Source organism: Taeniopygia guttata, chromosome 3 (genome assembly GCF_048771995.1).
Source record: "Taeniopygia guttata chromosome 3, bTaeGut7.mat, whole genome shotgun sequence".
NCBI lineage: Eukaryota > Metazoa > Chordata > Aves > Passeriformes > Estrildidae > Taeniopygia > Taeniopygia guttata.
The window spans coordinates 71,910,229-71,924,552 of record NC_133027.1 but is presented as its reverse complement, the minus strand read 5'-3'; the positions used below and the strand labels follow the sequence as shown (position 1 = coordinate 71,924,552).

The window sequence follows — 14,324 nt, the reverse complement described above, 5'->3', positions numbered from 1 at the left end:
ATACTTAACACTGCCTTCAAAGTCACAATACCTAAAGTCTGGTTGCTTTTTTTTTTAACTTTTGTATGGAGATGTGGTTATGATGTGGACAATGCAGTTGTGCTAATAAATCTCTTTGCTTACATTCACATACAACATCTCTCTTTTCTGCATCCATTCTCAACTGTGATACATTTCACACAACAGAGTTCTGAATTAATCTTTGACTTTAATTGAACAGCAGTTGTTAATTTCATTTTGTGGAAATTCACTGACCTGAGAGTTTTCCAAGACCAATATAATCGGGGTATAATATTTTCAGGCACATCTACATTTGCTGATTTCTTTGGCAGAAAGGTATCTAGCTATTAAGACTCTACCCACCTCCATTTCAAGCATATTTGTTCCCATTCTCATTTTCTTGTGCAGGTTATACAAGCTTTAGGATATTGGGTTGGTTTTTGATCCTTACATGTAAGAAAAGTTGCTCAATTTTCAAGAGTTACAATGCACATTAAGAATCTTTCAAAAATTATAACCTCAGAGTATTTTAATACCTGATCTGGAGGAATTAGCTGGGAGGTGAAAGTGTGGAAATCTAGCCTTTTCTGTCCATTACAGGGAGGCAGCTCAGAGTGGGCAGGGAATGCAACAGAAGCTTTCTGTTCTTACAAGCCTAGCAGCTTCTCAGAGAGTCCATGTCACACATGCACATCTATATATTTATGTATATATATATAGGTGTATATATATATTTATATGCATGTACAAATCTATGCTAGAAAGAGAAAGGGAGAGACAGAGAGATTTTGGTGCAAAAAGAGTAAGGAAAACTCCACTCTTCCAAAACAATTATGAGCTTCAAAAGCCCCATAAAAGGAACTGCCTATGGTTTACAGCCCCTCTTCTGGATTTTCTGTGCACTGAGGAGGTAAAAAAACCAAACCCAAAACACATTGATACATGATCTCTGTAAATGAAGCTAGTTATCAGATTAATGTCTGTGTAAGAGACACATTATTGCTTCTTAACAGTAATGGTGTGGCAATTCTAATTACTTCTGTAGATCTTACAACACCATTTTTGAACAGAGCAATTAGCTTAATTACACATTGTTTTCAAAGTGGCTGAGCACTCATCTGGCTCTAAATGCCAACAAAGGGTAAAGGGTCTCAGCTGTTCTTTCTGAATGAAGGAAGGCCTTATGACATTGGGGCCAGCACAGCCCCAATGAGCTCATCCACTGCTCCACCCAAAAACTGGCTGCAAAGACCAAAAGCAGCTCAGTGCTCTCCATCTCCCTGAGCAAAATACAGATGGGGAGTAAGGGTGAGGAAAAGGAAATGCTGTGTGGGAGTGGAGCTTAGTCCAGGGGTAGAGTGTCTCTCATTTCTGGTGATGATGGACTTGACTGCCCTTGGAAATGCAGTGGAAAAGCAGTGCCTCATAGAGATGTCAGGGAAACCCATGTACACAATCCTGGGGAGAAAATAAATCAAAAATTAGTCTGTGAGTTTTTCAGGTAACATGTTTGCCACTGTGAATAGGCAGGGGTTTGTTGTGCTTTTGGAAAGAGGTGGTAGCCCTACTGAAACTGAGGAGGGGTAAGAGGCAGGGCAAGGATGGATGTTACTCTGAGGTTTAATTTCCTACAAGAGGAGATAACTGAAAGGGAGCTGCATAAGGGAAGAAGATGGGCCTTTTGGACTATGCTTCTGAAGTAAACATGGAGAATGGAATAATAAAATGGAACAATAATGTTCCTCAGTTCCTCATCTGCGACAGTAAAAGCTGAGGAGGAAGGATGTGAAGGTTTGAGGTAGTAGAAATCCCTGGGAGGGAGATATGGGATTTGGAGGAAAGTATAAGATTTGTAGCTGGAGGATGGCTTCAGGAGAAAAGCTGGGATGTTACAAGAGTACAAGTACACTTTCCCACAAGCTGTCCCACAAGCTTCAGAGATCATCAAAGAAAGAGTTATTTCTCACTCTCTCTCTGCTTTTCACATTTTACAGTCAGTGTCCATAACTTTGCAGCTTGCAGGACTTAAAGATTTTTATTCTCATCTTCCATGGAAGTGAAAAAGGATATGATATTTTGAGAACACATGGTGTATTTTGCCAGGTCCGTGTTAGATGCTCAACATGTGACAGGGGAATGGAATTGTGTAATTAAATCCTGAGTTTTGTAATCACCTCAGACTTCAGTTTATAAATCACTTACACCTTACTGCCTCATACTGGAGGGGAAAGGAGCTTGTGCATTGACCTTCTATGCTGCTTCTGCAATTGCTCAGCCTCATTGATTTCTCTGGAAGTTGCAAGGGACTTGCTGCAAAATCCAGCTACTGTAGACACAGGCAAAGAGGCTGGACAGCAAGTATAAAGAACTTCATGTCCTGCATTCAGTGTGAATCAATGCTATTCATGGGTACCTGCCCTTTCCCACAAACCTTCATTACACTTGCATGAGTGTATCTGAACAGAAGATCTCAGGAAGAAATGGGGTGTGTCTATTAATTCATACCACTGGCAACCACAGTAACGAGGCAATCAAACACGACGTGCAGGAGCAGCAGTGCCTGCTTGCAGGTGTGCTCTTAGAGGTGCACACACAGAGAGTGTGCTGCAGCCACCCAGGACTCTGCTGTGAAAAGATGTGATTCCATTGCAAATCTCTCCAAGCAAAGCAGTCTGGAGAAATTATCCATACTGCTGTGCTTGCAGCTCCTGTGAATGGGTTTCCACGTGAAAACTCTGTCACTGCTTCCATTACCAATGCTCTGCTTTGTAATAGTAGCGTGAAATGAGTCTGCCTATCCTGTACACTTCTCTTTCCCTGTTCTGAGCTAAGGCATGCCCACATCTCTACCCATGCCCCTGATCTGACATAGGACTCCTCCTCCCTTTCTGCATGCCCTTTCTGAGCCAGTTTTCTTTGTCACTGCTTGTTTATTTTTCTACTGAAACAGCTGGTTATTTATGAATAATGAGTAATGAGTGTCAGTGTAAGGAGGGAGAGCCTTGCTGGAGGTTTGCTTGGCTGGGGAGTCCCTACACGTGGTCCAACTGCTCAGCTAGGAAGGCATCAGCTGCTTCCTAGTCAGCACAGCAAAGGGATCCCCACGATTCAAATCGGCAGAAGCAAACAAGGGAGGAGATGGGAGGATCTTAATCTCTCAAACTCCTGACCAGCTTTGAAGGACCCAAGAATGAGGGCAACTGTCTCACAGCTTTGGCATGGATCAGTCATTTCCTAGTCACTACCAGTTTATTTACTTTCTTGGTGCATTTGCTATGCAGCAGCCAAGAAATCATTCTGCAGAGGCACCATCTTCCTCCTGTGCTCTGCAATGCATCCCTGAAACCACCATCTTTTCACCACTCTGGGACTATGTCAGCCCTGAAAATCTCCTCCAGCATGCCTTGGACTCTCAGTTGGAGAAAGGATCTATGTAGAACACACTCCTATTCTCTTCCCCCTGGTGCCCAAGTTCAGGGCTGAATTAGGTGAGAGGGAGAGTAATTGGGTGGTGGTTCCTTGCACAAATCTTTCACGCTGGATCACTGAAGAGGCCAGAACATGATCCCAAAAGAGACCAGCAGGGGAATGGTAATCCTGTCAGCCATGCTCACAGTGAATCCAAGGGATCTACCACTGCCCTTCCTGTATGGTGTATGTCTCCTGCAATGAAGGAGACATACTCCAATCCAGATGTTTAATCTGCTGAAACATTTCTTTCTTTATTAAGCCACTTACTTGTTTTGTGGGTTTGTGGGTTGAAGTAGCAGAGCAATGTTGAGATCTCCAAGTGGACACTGAGGAGAGATGCTGAATGAGGCCAAAGGCTCACAGAACTTCAGGACCTGAAAGTGGATGGAGTACCTGATGCCCATGTGGGTTTTCAGCAACAAAAACTGCTGATGTGGATAAGCTTTTCTGCCTTCCTGAAGCACCACATCTTGGAGTGGAGTTTTGTACTTGTTTTGCAGTCTGTTCCTCCTGTTAGCAAACCTGCTGAAAGAGCAACCTGTCACAAGCCTTTAGTTATAACAAGGCTGCATTCCTACCTTTGGTGTTATTAATACATCACTAAAAATTACTTGTAATACTTTTCACTTCTGTAACATGTTCTATCTGGGGAATCTCAGAACATTTTGCAAACATTAATTAATAAGACTTGTAACATCATTGTTTACTAGCTGAGTGTTGGAATTTCTGCCTGCTCTGGATGTTCTGTCTCCCATATCCAGAAGAGCCTATGCAAGGACATGTGTAGGAGGACATGGCATTAAAATGCCCACTCTGCCCAAATCCCTTGTCTGTACTGTGGCATCAAATTACCCAAATTACGTGCTTCAGAAAAACAATCTGATCCTAGAACTGAGATGCTTGGATAAGGAGAGGACTATGTGTATTGTAACAGCTGACTTAAAAAACAACTGAACGAGTTGGTGGCTAAATTCAGATAAGGATTGTGCTGGATGGAAAGGGGTTTGGCTTTTTGGAATTTTACAAACCTTGTTTTCCACAGACTTGTGTTGCCTAAATTTAAACAATTCTTTTATTTTTCTTTTTTTCCTCAGTTGATGTGCTACTAATAGGAATTTTAACTGCTTTTAGAAAGAACTACAATTTGAAAAGGTTGTACTCATTCCTATCTGTTAGCCATGTTTCTTTATTGGCATCTTGTTTTTTCAGACTTCTCCATTCCTCTGTTTTGTGTTTGTAGACCTTCTGTTCACATGCTTATGTAGATGTGATTTCTCTGACACAATTACAGAGATTGATCTAATTTCTTTTATTTTTCAGCATGTTCCTTTCTTACTGTTCACCCTCTGAACTCAATACCAAAATGTTTTCTCAATAAAGGTATCAAGACTGTCAGAAATATCCTATTTGGTTCTTGACTCTCCAACTTAAAAGTGATACCTTAAAGGCAATTCCTCCTGTGGTCCTGGGTTTATTTTCTTGCCAATTACATATTTGTGCTGAATCAATGTAATGCCAGACAATCTAAAAAAAGCCAGATAACTATCTGTGGAATGATAAATAAATCTGCCACATATAATCTGACACTAGGCTTTAAAGAAAAGCATTACCAGTATCTGACACAGAGAGAGGAAAACATATTGCTTCTGTTGTGTTTGTTGCTGAAACTATTTCTTGCTGTTCCTAATTACTTTCAGTTCATCTACATTTTGCTAATAACCCATACCAGACAATTTCTATTAATGAAAAAAATGACTATTTCTTATGCCGCCTCAGTGTTCCCCAGAAAAATATCAGAGCTCTTCTCCTTTTCCATCCCACTCTAGAGCCACTCTTTCTGAATTAGAAGTACTGCTGAAACTGATTTGCTTTAAATGAGAAAGTCCTGCTATAGGTGGAACTGACATGCCACAGAAGGGCCACAAAGTTGAACTGTATCAAAATTCTGATTACTTAACTTCTTTTACATCCTTAACAACAGCTGGGGCAGTAGCAAGAGAGTCAGTGCTCTTACCCAAGCTCAGCAGTACAACCTCCCACAGCAGCAGTAGGGTAATAGAAGTGCTGTGATGAATTGATGGGTTCATTAGCCTACAATCAATGGATAAAACTTCATAATAGAATAGACCTCACAGGAGCCAAATACCAGTGCTTTAATTGCAGCAAGTGCTCAGTGCCAGGTTACGTATTAAAAAGTCAAATCTTGCAGTGAAATAAAAAATCCCTAGAATCAAGTAGACTACAAGAACAAAGAACAAGTTGCCAAGAGAGAAAAAAAGGGAACACATTAACAACTACGTGCATTTCCAGCTTTATAAACTGGAGCTGTATTTCTGAAAGCTGAGTGTGCTGCCTGTATTGCAGTAATATCTGAGTACATGCAATCTGAAGCTTACTCATCCCCACAGCACTTCTGTGAGACCAGGGAAGCTCTCCTAATGCCTTTCACGGGCAGAAAAGTGACAGCTCAGGGGCACAAGTGTGTCCAGGCACTTCATCCCTGCTGGGCCCACTGGGAAGACAGTGTGCAAGGGGTTGGGTGGGAAGGAGTGGGAAAGGATGGGAAAGAGCCCAGTCCCGCTGGCCCTTAGCACAAGCACACTGCTCATTTGCAGGCACTGCCATTTTGAGAGCAGGACAAAAAAAATGAGCTGTCAAGCTTCCTCTCCTGCAAGGATTTCAGTTGTGTCTGCAGTAGTTCTTTCTTGGCAGACAGAGAATCATGCTGGAACTTTAGTGAGATGCACCTTCTTTCTGCATCTACAGGAAGCTGGATTTTTGTCCTCTCTTTTAGGATCTGCTTTGACTCACAGCTCTCTTTGCATCAGGTGTATGCACAGCAGGACCCTCACCTTGGCAGTCTGAAGCTGTAACACAGACTTCAGGCAAGTCTAGCAGGAAAATATGCACTTTTTGCTCATTAGGTGCAGGTAAAGAATATTTCCTGTAAGCCTTCAGCTCCAGACCCCCACTGGTATGGTGGAATGATATAAAACAAGTGGGATGAAAGGGAATTGTGTGGGTGCTACAGCACTAAGCCACAGATAAAACAGCAATAAGTACCATCAGGTCAGGTATTTGTGAGTTTGTAGTCTACTAGACATGCTAAATATGATTTGAGATGTGACCATCCTAGCATTTGGGACAAATTCTGTTCTCAGGTATTCAGTTTTGCCTCTGCTGAGGTTCTGGGGTGCCCAAATGCTGGTGTAGTTGGACAAAAATGGACAAACCTAGTTCTGATTTTAATCAGTCCACACACCACTTACTTCAACAGAGGTCATGTAGTTTATATGAGAATTTATTATTGCCTATTGCACACAGTTATGTTCCCAAAGAACTATGCAGTAAAATATGCTCAGAGAAGTTAAAAGGGAACAGGCTAACAGCAAGTGTCCTCAGCAATGTCCCTAGCCAAAAAAAAGTACACTGAGTACAGTGCCCTGGCCAACAAAAAGGCCCTGGATACACTGCCTTGTGTACAAATGTGAGAGGATAATTACATAAATAAGAGCAAACCTGTTTAAAAAAGGCTATATTAAATACACTTAAATTATAGGGTATCACATACATATGATTTTGGGCTTGTTTTTACATACATGTGGGGAGACTAATGTGCTTATAGAGAGGGAGATACAAGTATATATTTATATATCAACAATGCTGCAGTGTAGATGCATGAATTTCAGTGTATTTGAATACGTTCAAATATAAACACACACACACACACAATGTGGGACACTGTGATACTTATGAAGATACCTGTCCCTGTGGTCATGATAGTCTCTGTAGTGGAACTGCATAGTGAGAATATTTAGTAAGATTTAAGACTTAAGTTTTCCATATTTCAGACTTCAGAGATGTGTTCAATTTACCATAATAGAAATGGAAATGATCTTCTTATGACTGATCCCTTTCTCCTCATGTGGTGTGTCTACACGTCACACTCCTGTACCTCTCAGATCTGCCATCCTGATGCTCTGCCCAGGGACAAGTGTCTCAGCTCTCGGAGCAAAGGGCTGCAGTGGGAGCACGTATGCTGCCTCCACAGCTAAAACAGGCATCCTGGATATGGGTGAGATGATAAGTTTCCCAATAAAGCAACTTAAGGGTCTGACACTCCTGGTTTTGTAGACTTACTAGTGATACTAAATCACTTTTCATCTTCAGCTTAATATGACTAAAGAGCTGGAGAGCTGAAGTTTTTTACTGCTGTGGGAAGAAAAGAGGAGAACAAAGGTGATGATGATCCAGGCAGAGAGGACTTGTGCTTTTCTTTGCCACAGGCTCTGCTTTTCATCTTCAGAGAGTCATTTATACCAGTGTTTTCAACATGTGGCTACTGGTTCCTGGCATTGAATATAGGACAATTCCTTTCAGTACTCAGGCTTCAACACCTGTCTTTGTCAGCCTGGTCTGAATAGTTTGTCCTTAACACTCAGTGCTACTTGTAATGTTAAGAAGGCTTTGCATACACTATCAAAGATGAGATACAGTTTCAGTAAGAGATGCGCTTCTTGTACAGAGTAACTGCTATCAGCAGCTACTGTATTACTTTATATGCGCTGTGCATGTGCAGAATATTATCCACTGCAAATTCCGTTTCAGTGTGACTGCTGAGGGCGATTGTTCCTTTGTGCAAAATGTCCTGGGAGAGCACAGCTATAGCTCACTATTGTCTCTTTCTTCCTTTGTAGTTGGAGTTCATTTTGTACTTTCTTGAGCTGATAGCTCTGCACCACTATTGGTCCAACACAGACAGGGCAGAGAGGAAAAAAGGCTTGGGATCAGCTCTACTTTCTGTAGCATCCTACTGCATTTTATCAGTTCACTGTTAACAATAGCTGAAGGCAAGGCCTGATGATATGCTGCTGTTAGGAAGAATGAATCTGAATGTGTGAGGGAGAATATCATAAAACAGAAACAAAAACAGAAACAAAAACAGGGCCAATAATATGAATGTTCTATCTGCTATGAATCTGTTGAAAGATAATGGGTTGCTATTGAAGAGCCTAATGAGAATGAATAAAATATGTATGTCATATAAATAAAGGGAATAATTGCAAATGGCCGGGGGTCTGAAATGGAACAGGAAGTAGCTTCTGTTCGACTTTACAAGAAAATGCTGATACATGAGTTGCTTTCTGCATGGCTGACAGAAATTCTTTTCAGGAGCCTGGCATTACCAGCAAAGCCTCTGCTGGCAGCTGGACATGGGTCAAAGGTAACAAGGATTTGCAGGTCTGTGGCTTGGGGCTTGTGAGCTATTTAACATTCAGGAATAGGAATGAACAGAAGGGAAGCCCTGGATACCAACAGCTAAAATAAGAAAATCTTGACATTTTATTTTCTTTTCTCTTTTTTTTTTTTTTTTTTTTTTTTTTGGACATAAGTAGTAATATTTTCATTAGAACACTGGAAAACAAATTATATTTTACCAGCAGGACAGTGCTTTAGTACTCTCAAGGTGGATGGTAATAGGAGAGTGAGCCCTAGAGACAAAAGAAAAGCTTCCTACAGGAAATTAAACCCAAGCTTTGCAAATAAGAACAATAGCCTACAATCCAGGTAAAACTACAGACACAAATGAATGAATACAAAATGAACATTAGCAGAGCCCGAAGCAGTGACACCTCAAAATACAAAAGAGAGGAGAGTGGCTTCACAGCACCTACTGAAATGAATTTATAACAATATGCATACTAATGAACCTGAAATGCCACTTAGTTTTTGCATCCATTATTCATTGTTCAGCTTTATAGGAAAGGCAGCTGTACAATGGAACGATTACAGGGAGCATTGCTGGGAGTGGGATGATAACAGGGAGGAAATAGGAGCAGCATCTGTTCCTTCACCCCATCCCCTTGCATGAAAATTACCATGGCATTGGAAAAGGAAAAGGTTGCAAGGCGAGAAAGCAGATGAGAGGCTCAAGATGTTTTAGAGTATTTTTTTATCTTCCCCCCTGCAATCTATGGGATTGCTGTCCCTGAAGGAGCAGGAGGGGCCAGAGATTAAAAGAAACACTGTACAAGAGCCTGTGCTCTCCTTCGTTGTCTGAACACGTTTTTTTGGGGTTGATAGATTCTTCTGAAAGCAGAAACTGTTGATGGTTAAAGAGCCTTATACAAAAAAAACAATATAGATAACAAGTGGAGCCAGTTCAGACAGCCAAAACTGTGAAAGGTCCTGGGCACAGGGAAGCTGAAGGAAAGTTTTTAGAGAAAAACAGACAGAGGCAGCTGTGGTAGCCTTGGTGTCCCAAATTCTTCTGTGGTCCCCGTCCATTTATGTCTGGACAGGCAAAGGCTTTCCTGAAGATTTTCAGATTTCTCAGCCACCTGCAGCATTGTGTGACATGCTGAATCTGACCTGCTAGTGAGATCACATCACCAGCCAAGACAGACACAGAATGAATTCTTTCCAGTGAAGTGGGTCTTTTTCAGTCCTAAGCAAATCTGAAGAACTATTTCTGCATATACAAATAATAATATATATTTCAAAGTTTCTAATGATTCCCCTAAACTGATTGCACTCACATTTTCTCTTCTGAGTATCCAGGGCCACAATGAAATCACAGGGGCTGATGCAGACCTGCTAGCATAACAGATACATTTTCTGCACTCCAGTGGCTTTATTTGCTCCCCTTTTAACAGACTGCAGCTGGCATGGGACTAAGTTTTATACACTGGGAGCTTATTTTGCATAAATACACTGGAAACAGAATGGCTGAGGTTGGAAGCGTTCTCTGGAGGTCATTTGCTCCACCCTTCCACAAAAGATGAAGCACAGCCTGCTTTAACTGTGAGCACTACAAGGTTTCAGGAACTATGTTCATATTGCCACATAAATATGCAAAATATGCTGCACATTTACAACTTTTTGATGTAGACTCTGTGGCTAAAATACAAAATTTAGCAGGGAATGCATGATTTTTATCTATCAAACTACAGTGAAAGGGTATAAGATAAACAGATTCATTGTAATCATGGGAGCTTTTGCTGATTTTGCATTTAGTGGATGTTAACACCTGAGAAAGCATGTTTTTGAGTGCTGCACCTTCTGCATCACACTCAGAGTTCATGGAAATTTTAGCACCCACTGGTATAGGCCTCACAGTTAATAACCTATCAGAGGTGAATGTCTTAGGCAATCAGCTGTTATATTCATGAGAGTTCAAAATTGTGCTGAAATCTCTGTAAAGTTTTAAATTTTCATGAGATGGGAAAAAATTTTCACACACCTGGGTTATACTAGAATGGCTTGTATTTCTCTGGGAGTATTGCTTCTACACCTGAGTTTGATATTTTAAGTTTTACTAAAAATAAATGAAGGCAAGTGGTTTTTGCAATTTCGCATTTTAGAAAGCAAATACTTCAGGGGGAAGGTTTTTTTGTCTTTGTTGGTTGGGGTTTTTTTCAGGCTTTCCAGTTTTTGCTTGATGAAAAACCCATAATATTTTGTTTGCATTAAAAATGACTTTAAAAAAATACAAATAAACATTGTTGAGAAAATTACCATGTCCAACAGCTATATATCATCACTACCTTTTATAAGAAGGTTTTGAGCTGTTGAACTGCTGGGTTTTTTCCACTGTGCTAAGTCATTGTCATGCAGAGACATTCGCAAAACTACAGCTTCAGTCACTTTTAATGAGTGAATTCCTGTTTTGTCTAATTTTCCCAGTAACAGGAAAAAACAAAATAAATGCATAATTCATGCTAAAAAATGTGTTGTCTTAAATTGAAGATATAGTCTGCCTGTCTCTCTTTGTGATATTATGCTTGCTCTCATGATGTCTGCATATTTATTTTAAATAAAATACTAACTTTAAAGACTCCTGACATCCCAAATACAGTACACTGGAAAGAGAGCAGAAGGTTCATCCTCAGGGATTTTGTCTCTATTTTGTAAATTACAAGCCTCAATGAAACCTGGCTTCATAGCATGCAGATGTGTTGTTCATTATCTCTTTATGTATATAATGAATAAATCATAAAGTCCAAATAAAAGTGTATATTCATGTATACATGCAAATAGGGTTGCAGTAAATCAGTATTATCTCCTCTGCCTTGTGGTATCTTTTTATTGTTGTTAAATATGTAGGAGTTGAGGAACTATATATTTTCCTTCCCATCCCATCACAACATTATTTAAAGATTTCCTGACACCTGCAACTTACAGAGTTTGCACTAATGTTAGGGGGCAAAAAAAAAAAAAAAAAAAGAGAAAACAGCCACTTCGTTGATGGAATCAAATCAGGCCTAGATAGATGAGGTGGTAAAACAGTTTTCAAAAATCCCATCAGTTTGAATTACAGCTACACTCAGAAAATGCCTGGGGATGCACTGCACCAGTGAGCTCGGCTGTGTCTCAGTGGACCACAGCTCCTCTGCAGGGAGAGAGGCAGCCTGCAGGCAGGCTCTGCAGTGTGAGCCCCACCTCTGCTATGGGCTGACCTCTAATCTCCCTCCCCTGCTACCACAGTGCTGCCATTAGCTTGTCCACCTTGAATTTCAAGCACATTTGTGTGATCAGTTCCTGAGATGCGAGGCTTGTGTTTTCAGGGGATCCCCCAGATCCCAGGGCGATAACAAACAGCGGCACCGACCAGGTGCAAACGTTCCAAATGTTCTGCTTGGTGTAGCCTATTGCCAGCCCTGAGATGCAGGGCACGGGTTTCTGCATCAGGTGAGGGGGTCACAGAAGGTTGACTTTGAGACTTGGATACAAACTCTCTGCTTTGCCAAATGTCTACATTTCCAGAAAGCTTTGGGGAAATTCTGTTTCTAATAAAGTCAGTGATAAAAATCCCTGGGCCTCTGGGTTACATATCCCTATTTCGGTTTGCAGGACTAGCAGTGATAAATGAAATTGTTTGTTAGTTTGCCATTGAGTTTCATCTGAACATGAGGGAGTGTGAGTGCAGCAGTATGGAATGCAAGGGCATCATTTTTCTGTAGACAGTTTTTCTCTCACTCTGCCTTTTGATGTAACTAATGTCACACACAGCAAGTCACGCTGAGTGTGTCTTATCACTCCAACAGTGCCATCTCAGGACCTCGCCTGATTAGTCTGTAGTCTCTCTGTATATTGCCTTTGTGGGACATTGTCACTTGTCTAGCCATGTGTGAAGCTGGAAATAAAAATTCCCTACTTACTTTGGTGTACATGCCTACAAATCATGTTGATTGGAAATAAAAGTAGGTTGCTGCCTATAACAGTTAATTCTTACAGGAGATAGTTGATTACTGTGTGTGATGTTTATAAAATGACCAGGATTTCTTTTAGGAAGTAACTCCATCATGCTCAGTGATGGATAGCAAAACAGACTGCTATTGAAATGAAATTCACATTATGCAGCAGGCCATGGTGTGACTGAAAACAACATTAAGAAGGTCATTTTGATCTGATTTTTTTAAGTCTATGTTGTTATTTTGGCTTTCTTGAAGCAGAAATCCAAATAGTCTGATTAATGGTAGTTTAGGAACCACTTTGAGCACAGATTTGTAAGAAAATGTTCTGCATAACTTGTAGTTTTGGGTTAAAATATCACACAATGCCCATGATTTAATTCCTCCTCCATATTCATGTGCAGAACTCAAATGATATCTATTCATCTGTTTCAATAACTACATCTTCAGCTCTTGCTTGTTACCAGCACTGTGAATGCACAGATGAAAAAAGACATGCTGTTCCATTTATAACCAGCAATTCCTTTGCTTCTGTCTAAAATAGTTTGCAGGAAACATTCTTGCGTTTCATGACTGAGCCTGGAGCAAGAGTACAGAGCAAGTGGTGGTGAAGAGTGGCAGGCTTTTTTTGAGTTTCTGGTGGTCTCCTCTCAGTGCAGTCACACAGGATGTTTCTTACCTACAGTAGAGACCCCATCTCAGTCTCTGAGAGATTTGGGCAATGCTGCTATGAGATTGCAGGTTGGTGATGCAAAGGAGACAGTTTAAAATATGATCTGACATAAATTTCACAGTAAATGCAAAACTTCCCTTCCTCCACCTTACCTTCTTTACACATAAACTCTTTTTGACTAAATTATCTATTTCATATCACCTCTTCAAAATATTCCACCTTCACCTTATCTCTTGGATACTGCATCCCACTTCCCTACTGCCTTATTTTCCGACTCAACCTACCTACTGTCCTTAAGCACTCCCAAGCCCCACTCCAGCTGCTGTGATATACTATTTTGCACACCTGTTTTTCTCCCCAGCCAACACCCAGACCCCCTGCAGCTGTCTTTCTCCCCAGTTTCCTCTTCTCTTCCACCTCAGCACCCAGTCCTGCTTCTTTGATTGCAGTTTATTCTGTGCTGGTTGCACCACACTAAGCAGTGTAATGTTTCAGGGTGGTTCATTAAGCAGTACAATCAACAGCTGTTGTGTGCTTGCTCTCTCATCCTCTCCACATAGGAAGATGTGTGCACAGCACAGTGTTTGCTTTTGAGATTACTTAACTCTGTGTATGCATTGATGTATATATATTTATGTACATGTATGTGTGTGCATACTTCTATATGTAAATGTACTTTTATATGTATACATATATATATATATATATATGTATGTATATACATACACACACACTTCGCCTTGCATTGATATGAATGAAACAAACAGCAAAGAAAGTGCCTTGCCTGTAACCACAGCAAGGAATGAGAGTTGGGAGTGTCATAATTTTTCAGGGAAGCTTCTTACCACTAGTTTGGGCTAACTCCTGAGAAGTCCATGTTGCACAAGAGTGGGTTTTCTCTTCTGGCAAGTTCCACTGGGCTGGAGGAACAGATCATAGACCACTGTTTTGTCCTAGAGGGATAGCATAAGGGATAACATAAGTCT

At 40.8% G+C, this 14,324-nt stretch overlaps 1 long non-coding RNA gene across 1 annotated transcript in view; it reads right to left on the bottom strand.

Moving 5' to 3' along the window:
* LOC115494380 (uncharacterized) overlaps positions 1–14,324 on the bottom strand; it is a 40,824-nt gene that overhangs the window by 21,381 nt on the left and 5,119 nt on the right. The window contains exon 4 of the long non-coding RNA XR_003959385.4: positions 14,184–14,291. This is a non-coding gene — a long non-coding RNA (uncharacterized lncRNA). The remainder of the gene's footprint in view (positions 1–14,183; positions 14,292–14,324) is intronic.